The sequence below is a fragment of the Myotis davidii genome, unplaced genomic scaffold, assembly GCF_000327345.1.
Source record: "Myotis davidii unplaced genomic scaffold, ASM32734v1 scaffold815, whole genome shotgun sequence".
In the NCBI taxonomy this organism is placed as follows: domain Eukaryota; kingdom Metazoa; phylum Chordata; class Mammalia; order Chiroptera; family Vespertilionidae; genus Myotis; species Myotis davidii.
The window spans coordinates 780,837-790,468 of record NW_006288179.1 but is presented as its reverse complement, the minus strand read 5'-3'; the positions used below and the strand labels follow the sequence as shown (position 1 = coordinate 790,468).

At 42.2% G+C, this 9,632-nt stretch overlaps 1 protein-coding gene across 1 annotated transcript in view; it reads left to right on the top strand.

Moving 5' to 3' along the window:
- The window catches only part of SKOR2 (SKI family transcriptional corepressor 2), a 38,317-nt gene extending 36,981 nt beyond the window's left edge, over nt 1–1,336 (top strand). The window contains exon 10 of the mRNA XM_006759969.2: nt 657–1,336. The gene's annotated coding sequence lies outside the window, so the exon portion shown is untranslated. The remainder of the gene's footprint in view (nt 1–656) is intronic.
- Nucleotides 1,337–9,632: the final 8,296 nt, after the last annotated feature.

Below are 9,632 nucleotides of genomic sequence, written 5' to 3'. Positions count from 1 at the left end.
TCTACAGCTGAGAAAACTGAGATGCAGAGACAAGAGTAAGCTATCTGTGGTCCCACTGCTAGCAAGTGGCAGGATTTGAGCGAGGCTACCCTGCTGTGAAGCCCACACTTCACCTGCTCTCCTCTTATTTCTGGCCTAAAATTGTGGCCTAATTCACATTTTCTGGTATTAGTTACTAAAATCCAGTTCATAACGAATCCAGTGGTTTCGTTGATGCTGAATCACAAACTTACAGGGGCACTTCTACAGTTGCCCTAACATCCCAGGACAGGAGAAATAGATGTAAATGTAACTTGAGCCATCCAGCCAAGGTCCTCAGAGCCCCCACCCCACCCCCCAGCATGAAATTGTCTGTCACTTTCACCACAGGCTGTCTTAAAGTTTGCCTAACAACAAATGGGAGCTTCTAGAATCCAACACAATGGCTTTATGTAAAGAACGCATAGCGAACCATCACACTCTGAGTTGGTAATTCCAGTTTGGCTCAATGTTCATGGAGATGCAAGTATACATAAAAAAGATGATTTTATGGTCACTGTTTAAAAGTTTTTGTCCAAACTGTACTAAAAATGTCTTCTCTTAAGGATATGCTAAATAATACTTTAAAAGTTGCATCAAGCTGAGGTTGTCATTCCGTGCTTTTTGTCTTCTCCCAGGTGCACAGAACCACTTACTCTTGTTCTTTTGTAAGATACAGCCTGCCACTGAGCACTTCCGACACATAAAGACTGCGATTGAAAGGGCTTGGGAATCAAATAGAAAATCAGGTTCAGGAAAACCCAAGGACAAGTGACCTCAAAGCCGCATGGACAACCATGTAAAATAGACTGTGGCGGCCGTTCATTAGTGGGGGGAGGGGAAGCCACCCAGAGCCGTCAATGCTTGTCGCATCTTTTGGTGGAACCAAAGTTTGAGTCTCTGTGTTTTTAAAGGCCAACTGAACCCAGAGCGTTGGGAGTGCTGGTAGCCAACCAGGGAGGGAAATTCATGGATGGTCCCAAGTGAGCTCAGTGTTGCACACGTGGAGAGGGCAGCTCTAAAGATTGTCTGTAACTTTTGAAGAAGTGATTCTTTGTGGAAAGAAAACACACAACCTGCCCTTGGAGTGGGGGTCACGTTTCAACAGCTAGGATGGCATCAGCCGTGTAAACTGCTTTTCATAGCAAACTGGACGGACTTTCACGTGGCCCCTTCCTCTCTGGTACTTTGCCTGCTGTATGAATGAAGATTGTATTCCTCTGGAAATATTTTACAGTTTAATATTGAGTGTAATTAAGAATATAATCATGTTATCAAAAATGGTATTTAACTCTGTTGTAGTTTCTTTAACATTCATGTGGATAAAAAAAAGTCTATAATAAAAAAAAACACTATGAAATAATAGTTGTGTTCATGTAGTCAAATGCATGTTTGCTTGGGGTCAACTAATAGAAACTAATACTTTTTAGAATTATTTTGGCATAAAATATTTGAATAAATTATTTTTGAAAACAGTATTCCTTCCAAAATGATTATTAAAGTCTAGATTAGCCTTTGGCCATTGTTTGCAGCTGGCGTCCTCCCATCACATTAGGACCCTGATTTGGGTAAAGGAATGTTCTAAACTCCTGCTAGGTCTTCCAACATGTTGGCGATGGCGTTCATACTGTGCCTTCCTCCTTACTCTGATGTTGAGTCAAAGTCCATGAGATCAATTTATGCCAAAAATCCTGCCTTTCAGAGAAATAGAAGGGCTCAAATGATGACTCCTTTGAGGCCAGGGTTGTTCAGGTAGTGCTGGCTGCACAGAGTCTACCGTGGATGACCTTCTACGCTGAGGTTGCCAAGGATCATCCTAACCAAAGAGGCATCTCACCGATGGCATCCCTGGACAGATTTCCAAGGAGGTTTAAAATGCATCACTGTGATATTTGATACTTCCCTCCACCATCTTCATTATCATGAATTATCCTAAAAAGCTTCACTATTTATCCTTGAGATAATTATTTTTTTATCCTTAGCTGCCACATTAGAAAATCAAAGGAGGGATACTCAGGGTGATTTTCGTCCTAGCCTGTGAAGAATGGGAAGCCGGTCAGAGAAGGGATGTACACCAAGTCCTGGAGTCTGAGGATGGGTTCCCAGCAACGACTAGCGGGAAATAATCTGAAGAAACTGATACTGATACTGAGGGCAAGATGTTCTCCTTGGAGTGTTCTTCCAGGAGAAGCCTGGATCTAGGTAGGGGGCTCACACAGCCCTTCAGATATGTCACACATTTCTAAGACTGGCAACTGTGCTTTGGGGGGAGGGGGCATGAAGGAGGAAGGGTAACTGGACAGCCATGTTGATGGAGCATTTTCTCCTGTGTACACTTTAAATTTCATATAGGGTTGGAAGTCCAATGTCTTTAGCTTTGTAATTGAAGCCAACAATACCAAAGGTGGCAGAAAATTATCTGGGAGGACACAAACCTGGCTTCATGACCAGCCACCAGGGAACAGCAGAGATCATTTTTTTTGCAGAACCCAATGCAAACTCAGGGACCAGATAGCCTCTCAGAGCAAGAGCAGCAGCTTGGCTAGAGATTTCTGGGGAGAACTAAGAGATCTGCAGATGCATTTAAGGTCTTTGCCCTGCAGCTTCCTCAACTGGCAGTGTAAACAAGCCTGAAATGTCTTTTTTTTTTCTTTCCAATTGCAACTTTAAATGGCTCAGAGTCTATAGTGCCAAGATCAGCAAACGATCTTGTAGCAAAAGGGAAGTGACAACCAGATAACTTGGCAAGTATGTCTGAGAGCCTGGAGTTACTAACCATGGCATAGCTCTGAACTGAGTTCATGGTCAAGTGTGTAGGACCATTGGCCTCTGCTACTGAGAATGCTGAACCCACACTGGTTCCTTCCAATTCTCCATCTACATTCCAGGCTCCGTAGGAGACCCACTGTGCATCTTTCCCTGAGTGCTGGGAGACTCCTGTCGTCCTTATGCTTACAGCCTTAGAGTTTCCCCATCATTTGAGATGTCTTATCAGACTGAATCTATTCCCTAGAAGCACCAGAGCTTAACAGTCCTCCGTGCAACCATGAAATTATACACCAAAACCCAAAAGCATCAGAGATCCATCATGTGGTATGGGAATATCACTTACCCATATATTTTCTCATTAACGAGAGTGACTATATCTTCTCTGTTCTTGCAAAGCTTGATGCTTCTAAGTTGGAACAAAAAGAATTTGTCCCTAAAACTGGATGTGATTGGGTTATCTGAGCTGCATTGTGGAAACAGACAGGACATCCATCTAAAGCACTGCATGGGGCTAAAAATAAAGCCACTCTTCAGAAGGACAAATAATTCTTGGTTGTACAAAATGACAGCAGAAAAACGCTGTGCTCTTTTCTTTGACTATTTTGTCATGTCAAAATTTCAAGGTCAACCCAGCTATTAGCTAATGAAGAATACAGGCAATGCAAACAAAATTCTCCATTTTCATTCCAAATGAAATTATAAGATCAGAAAGGCCCTAGCAATCAAAGCAGAAATCCTACCCTAACCAATAAAGCATTTCCTATAGGGATAGACCAGACATTTCAGACTAATGCTTTTGATCCTTGGAATGCCTTGAGTAATTGCTTATCTCTTTGCCATAGGCAAGGAGAATGGGACATCACATCCCAGTTTCGTTGGCTTGAGCAAGGAACGTAGCCTCAGGTTTGTGGGAAACGGAGGAAGAACTCTCCTAGTTACAGGGGCTACGGTCAAGCAGATAGGACCTCTTTCATGTAAGGCCAAGAGTTAAGACAGCCTTGTCAGCAGGGAGGAAGGCCGGAGAAGAGGAACACCATCTGCGTGCTAAGGAGACACAGCTGTCACTGAATGGGGCACTTTCAGCTGACTTCAAGTCCAGTGAAGAGCTCCTGCCCTAGCCGTGGACTGAAGAGCCCTGGGTTTGATTCCGGTCAAAGGCACATACCTTGGTTGTAGGAGGTCTCCAATCGATGTGTCTCTCTCACATTGATGTTCCTCTCTGTCTCTCCCTCTCTCTTCCACTCTCTCTAAAAAAAAATCAATGGAAAAATATCCTCGGGTGAGGATTAACAAACAGAGGGGGGGAGGGGATCCTTTCTCTCTACAGAGGTGAGCACACAAAGTCCAAGTATGACCATCTTACAAGGTGCCCCATAGATAACTCCCCGCCCCGCCACTCTTTGTATACACTCTCCCATTTGTGGAAAGATGCACACTAAAAATCTTATGGGTGTACGGGATGTTGTTTCATCTCACTGTACATTCCCCAAGTGCTGAGCACAGTCCCTGGCAAGTAATAGGTACACAAACATATTTTGTTGAATGAGTAAATGCATCTCATTTATTTTATTTGAGCCAATCTCAAGAGAAGATCATTTCACTGTGATCACTTTAAACGCTCTCTCAAAGAATGTTGAAGTTTCATTTGGTTTCAATGGGCCGAGGTGAGAGCAGCATGGCTTAGGAACACATGTGGGCATTGGCTGTCGTAGTCAAGAGGGGGCAGCAAGGTAAACTTGAGAGATCAGAGACCCCCAGACTTGGGCCAGTGACCACCACACAGGACTAGGAGAGGAGAGCTAAGGCTTTCCAAACGCAGCTAGACTCTCGTCTTGATCTTGATCGAGGCTCTGAAACAGTGAAGCAGCTTTGGGAGTAGAAATGGAGAGAGGGCTGGTTTTGAAATCAGAAAGTTCCAGAAAACCACTAAGAGAGGAGAATACCTTTCTGCAAATGGCCACTTATTTCCATAGCATGTCTAGTACACCCATAATTGAGAAGTAATAAGCTCAGGTTCATAAAGTAAATAATTACTGTTGAAAAGCCACAACTCTGAACTAAATTCAGAATTTCCCTGAAAGCATTGTTAACGTCTGGAGTTTTCAAATAATAAAATTCATTCTCCTCATCCAACTTTTACATCATCTCCCTATTAAAAACAGTAGCTTCCTGGATCATTGTTAAGGATGGTTTTCTTTATTATATTTTAGACCATTTAGCAAAGTTTATTGATTTATACTTCCTTGTAATTAGTTGTAGTGATTAAAATAACTTTTATGACCCTCTAGAGATTGACTTTTTAAAGAATCACCATTTCCCCCAAATTGTGTGCTTTTAAAACATGGTTAAATACTGTTTGAGTTCAGTACCAAGCCGTCACTGGTGAAACTGTGATTTTATATGCAGTTGCTTTCTCATCCTCTACTTATATGGCACCATCAGCCAATCACTTGGCAGCCAATAATGATAACAGCAGCCAACTTTCACTGAGTGATTACAATAAACCAACGATTGTGCTAAGTGTCTTAATGCATTATTTCTTGTAACAACCCTATGAGGCAGGAACTGTTTAACTATTTAATTGAAACTTGAAGGAGTTAATTCACTCAGTTCCTAAGTGGAAAACTGGGAATTTGAACCTTCGGTCATTGTGACTTCAAACACCTCTGCTTTTACCCACTGAGCGCCACTGCTTACTGCACAGACAAGAGTCCTGTTTTCATTATTGCCACATATATTCTTCAGTCCAACCCCATTGCCTGAAGTAACTTGCATAGGCCTCTCCAAACAAAATGTCCAAACAAATGCTTAACCTCCTATCTGTGTTGCTTTATTGGAGTTCTACACTTATTTATGTCTATATCTAAAGATATAAAAGACATCTTTTTGCTTCCTGCTCAAGGAAAAGTATGGTGGAAGAAAAACATGCAATGTCCAGAAGAAGGAAAGCTATTCCATAATATAACAGGTTTTCAGAGCCCTCATAGCCCCCAAATCCATTCTAACGTCTATAGGCCCACTTCCTAATACACTCTGGTTTCCCTACCCACCCACCCCTCATCTTTCCTGAGTGTATGAGGTTGATTCGACGAAGATTAATAAGGTAATGTTTGTAAAGAGAGATCTTTTCTTTAATAAGCTACATAAATAACAACAGACATAAGAAAGTCCCTTGGGAGCTACTAGTTAATTCTCAGAACTCCTAAGAGGTTTCCTTCCGTTAACCTTAAGCAATAAGGAAAGAAAAAAATCTTGGCAACAACAGATGGGTGTTCCATCTTCCAGAACAGAACTTTTTATCCTTAACTCTCAATAAGCCAAGGCTAATTGACCCTCGTAGCTACTCCAGAACCAAACTGAACTGAGAGAGTATTCTCACATACGCGAAGGCTTAAAAACTAATACTAGAGAAATAAATATGGTATGAGGTTTTGCACCACCATTTTCATCTTGAAAACGTTTGGTGCTACCTCTGGTCTACAAAATAAATCCCAAATCCTTACTTGTTGTCCAAGGCCCTGTATAATTTGGACCAACCTCCATTTGCCATCTGGCAGCAGGATCCTTTCCCTTTCTTGGCCTGTCTCTTGTCTTTGATGACACCATCTGTCCAACTCTCACGATTCAGCAGTTCAAGTTCATTCCAGGCCCCGGTTTTCCGAACCCTCAGATCTTCTCCCAGCTCTGAACACTATGAGGGCCCTTGATTTTCTGCCCCAGCCACTTGGCCCTTCTTATGTGCCGCCTTGGGTTTCTTACTGCTCTCTCTATCCTATGTGTGCCCTGTGAGACTGTACACACCTTTAGGGCAGGAACAAATAGTCCCAGTCCTACACCGCCCTGCTTTTGCCTGGATAAATGCAGCTGCTCCGTACGTGTTTTCTAATGCAGATGACTTGGATTTCTTAAATGCTCTACCCTGTGTACAGCTTTGCAGAGAACTATCAGAACCTGGGGAAGGCTCAGCATGCAGAAATGTGGCCAGCCCAGCTAATCTTCTTCCGGAGCCACACTTCATTTATGATCACTATTCCTCCTTGCCCCTGCTCCTCCGGTTCAGGGTATCTGCCTGTCCTCTGCTTATACACACAGATGCTTCTGGACTTTACAGCTTCCATACGTTAGGCAGCTTTGCTTCAGATGCAAAGTAGGTTAACTCCGCTAACACCAGCAAATGACTCTGGTGGTGGTTTGTACAGTGTCACTGGATTTATGAATAAATGAACCTGCCACAGTCATTCTTGAACGTTGCCTTCTCCTCAAGCTGCCGCCCCCTTTCTCTTTCCTGTCTCTGCCAGTTCCCTTTTCTTAATTCTGCATGGATTTATTTGTTCCTTGGACCCAAGCTTCTGTCTTCATAGATGGTCATATTTATCTTGACTTTTTATTGGATCATGAGTTTGTTGTTCTTCATTTTACTTTGTTGTGTCCTGATTATATTTCTTGTTTCTTATTGAAGGAAAAAGGTACCTTTTCCTTCCCTTCCTTCCTCCCTCCCTCTCTCCCTTTTTTTTCTTCCTTCTTTTGTCATGTTTATTGTTCTATTTCTATTGCCTAAAATAATGCCAAAACAGGTATTCAATAAATATTTGTTGGTTGACTAGGCAAAACTGAATGTTTGCACATTTAAAAAAACATTTATTTTACCCTCACCATTAATAGTTTGATTTGCTATAGACTTTTAGGTCCAAAAGTTATTTTCTTTTAAAACTTGAAAGCAGTACACCACTGTCTTTTACATTTAGTGCCTATCAGTTTCATATTTTTTATAGATAGCATTTTTCCTCACTTGAAGCTTTTAGAATGTTCTCTTTAATATGATTTAAAATTTAAGATTTAATACGTTTTGGAATTTCATGATGATGGGTCCAGGTAATTGATTTTTTTTTAAACCAATTAATCTACTCAGAACCTAGTCTTTTCAGTTTGCATATTCATATATTTTTCATCTCTGAAATTTTTTTCTGTCCTTATGAAATTCCTGTTTTTCCTATGTCTCCTTTCTGTCTCATATTTTCTGTCTCTATGCTTTTTCTATATTCTTGAATATTCTCTTGATTTTATCTTCTAATGAATGTTTTTAGAGGGCTGTTACGTTTTACTTTTAAGAATTAATTCTTTTTCACTAATTGTTCCTCTTATATAGAAATGTTTTGCGGTGGGGGAAACCCCTCTGTGCTTAAATGCTGCTCAGATCACTTTTATTATCATTAAGTAGCCTTTTCCCCCTGAATTATCTGTCTTTTCCTGAGTTCAGTTTTACTGGTTTTTCATCTTACTTCTTCCTTTTCGTGTTGCTGGTTTTCATTGACTGTTTCATATACAAATCACCAATCCATCCACCTCTTTTCAGCCTCGCTTCTTGCCGGAAGCCGGTCCATCCTTGCTGCTTGACACAGTCGCTGCAGGAAAGAAACATCTGCACAGCATATGTTCCAAGGGACCTGGCGTATATAGCATACTGTTCTTAATATGTTTGCTCCCCTTAGCACTCTGTGTTTTAACCGTCACCTCTCCGAGAAAGGTTGTTTCCCCAGGTAGGGATTTTCCCCTAAAGTTAGGGAGGGAATAAAACCCCTTAACTAAATGCCAGGCAGGTAATTAATCACTTTAACTACAAACAATCACACTTAAGCTACATAATCTTTACTCCCTGGAATGGAGATAAGAAACACCCTAACCTTTGGAATAGAGATTAATAGGATCAGAATCAACTGGTATAAATACAGATGTAACAAGACAACAGGACACAGAACCTAGAGACAGAACCTAGCAAGAGAACCTGGCTGAAGGACTAGAGACAGAACCTGGCTACAGAACCTGAATAGAACATGGCAAGAGAACCTGACTAGAACCTGGTGACTGAACCTGGCTGGAGAACCTGGACAGAACCTGGCCGGAGAACCTAGCGAGGGAACATGGCTACAGACCTGGCTGGAGAACCTAGCAAGAGAACATGGACACAGAACCTGGCTGGAGATCCTAACCAGAACTTCGCTGGAGATCCTGACCAGAACTTGGCTAGAGATCCTGGCTAGGCTGCTGATCAACTGGACGCTGTCTCCGTGTCATTCCTTGTTCGCTGAATCTGTCCACACCTTTGGGGACCCCTGGACCTGCTGGGGTTGGACCCCAGCAGCTTTTCCTTATGGATCTCTGTTATACCTCTAACTCCAAATCAGGAGCTTTTGTGAAATTCTCAGGACAATGAAAAGTTTCACCTTCACTGTGACCTCTTCATGGTTATTCTTGGCTACAGCTTTACCCCTGAGTGCCATCCATCCATATGCTTCCTTCCATTTTTCATTTTTACTTTTTTGTCTTCCAGAGATTATTGAAATTTCTATGTTCCTCTATCTTTACTATTAGAAAAGTATTTCCTTTTTTTTTTATTTCTTTACAATTTAATGGAGTTTCAGGAAGTGGTAAAGAGAAATACATGTGCTTGATACACCATCTTGAACTAGAAGAAAAGTATCCTATACAATAAAAGGCTAATATGCAAATAGACCGAATGGCAGAACAACCAAACAATTGGTTGCTATGATGTGCGCTGACCACCACGGGACGCATAGAACATGGTGGGCAGCGGCCGCAGTGGGATGGTGGAGCAGATGAGCAGGGGTGCCAGACCAAGGTGGGGCGCTGGTCACTGTCATCGGGGCGAGCCTCTGGTGGTTAAGGAAAATTCTTTGCTCCTGCACTGCAGTCCTGCCCAGTGCTCACACCCAATCACTCTGAGCCCTCAGCAGGTGTGAGCTGCAGATGCTGGCCCAGATCCCCCCTGAGGGCTTCTCCACCTCCCCCTGCTACTGAGGGGTGATAGGCAGCTCCCTGATGGGGAA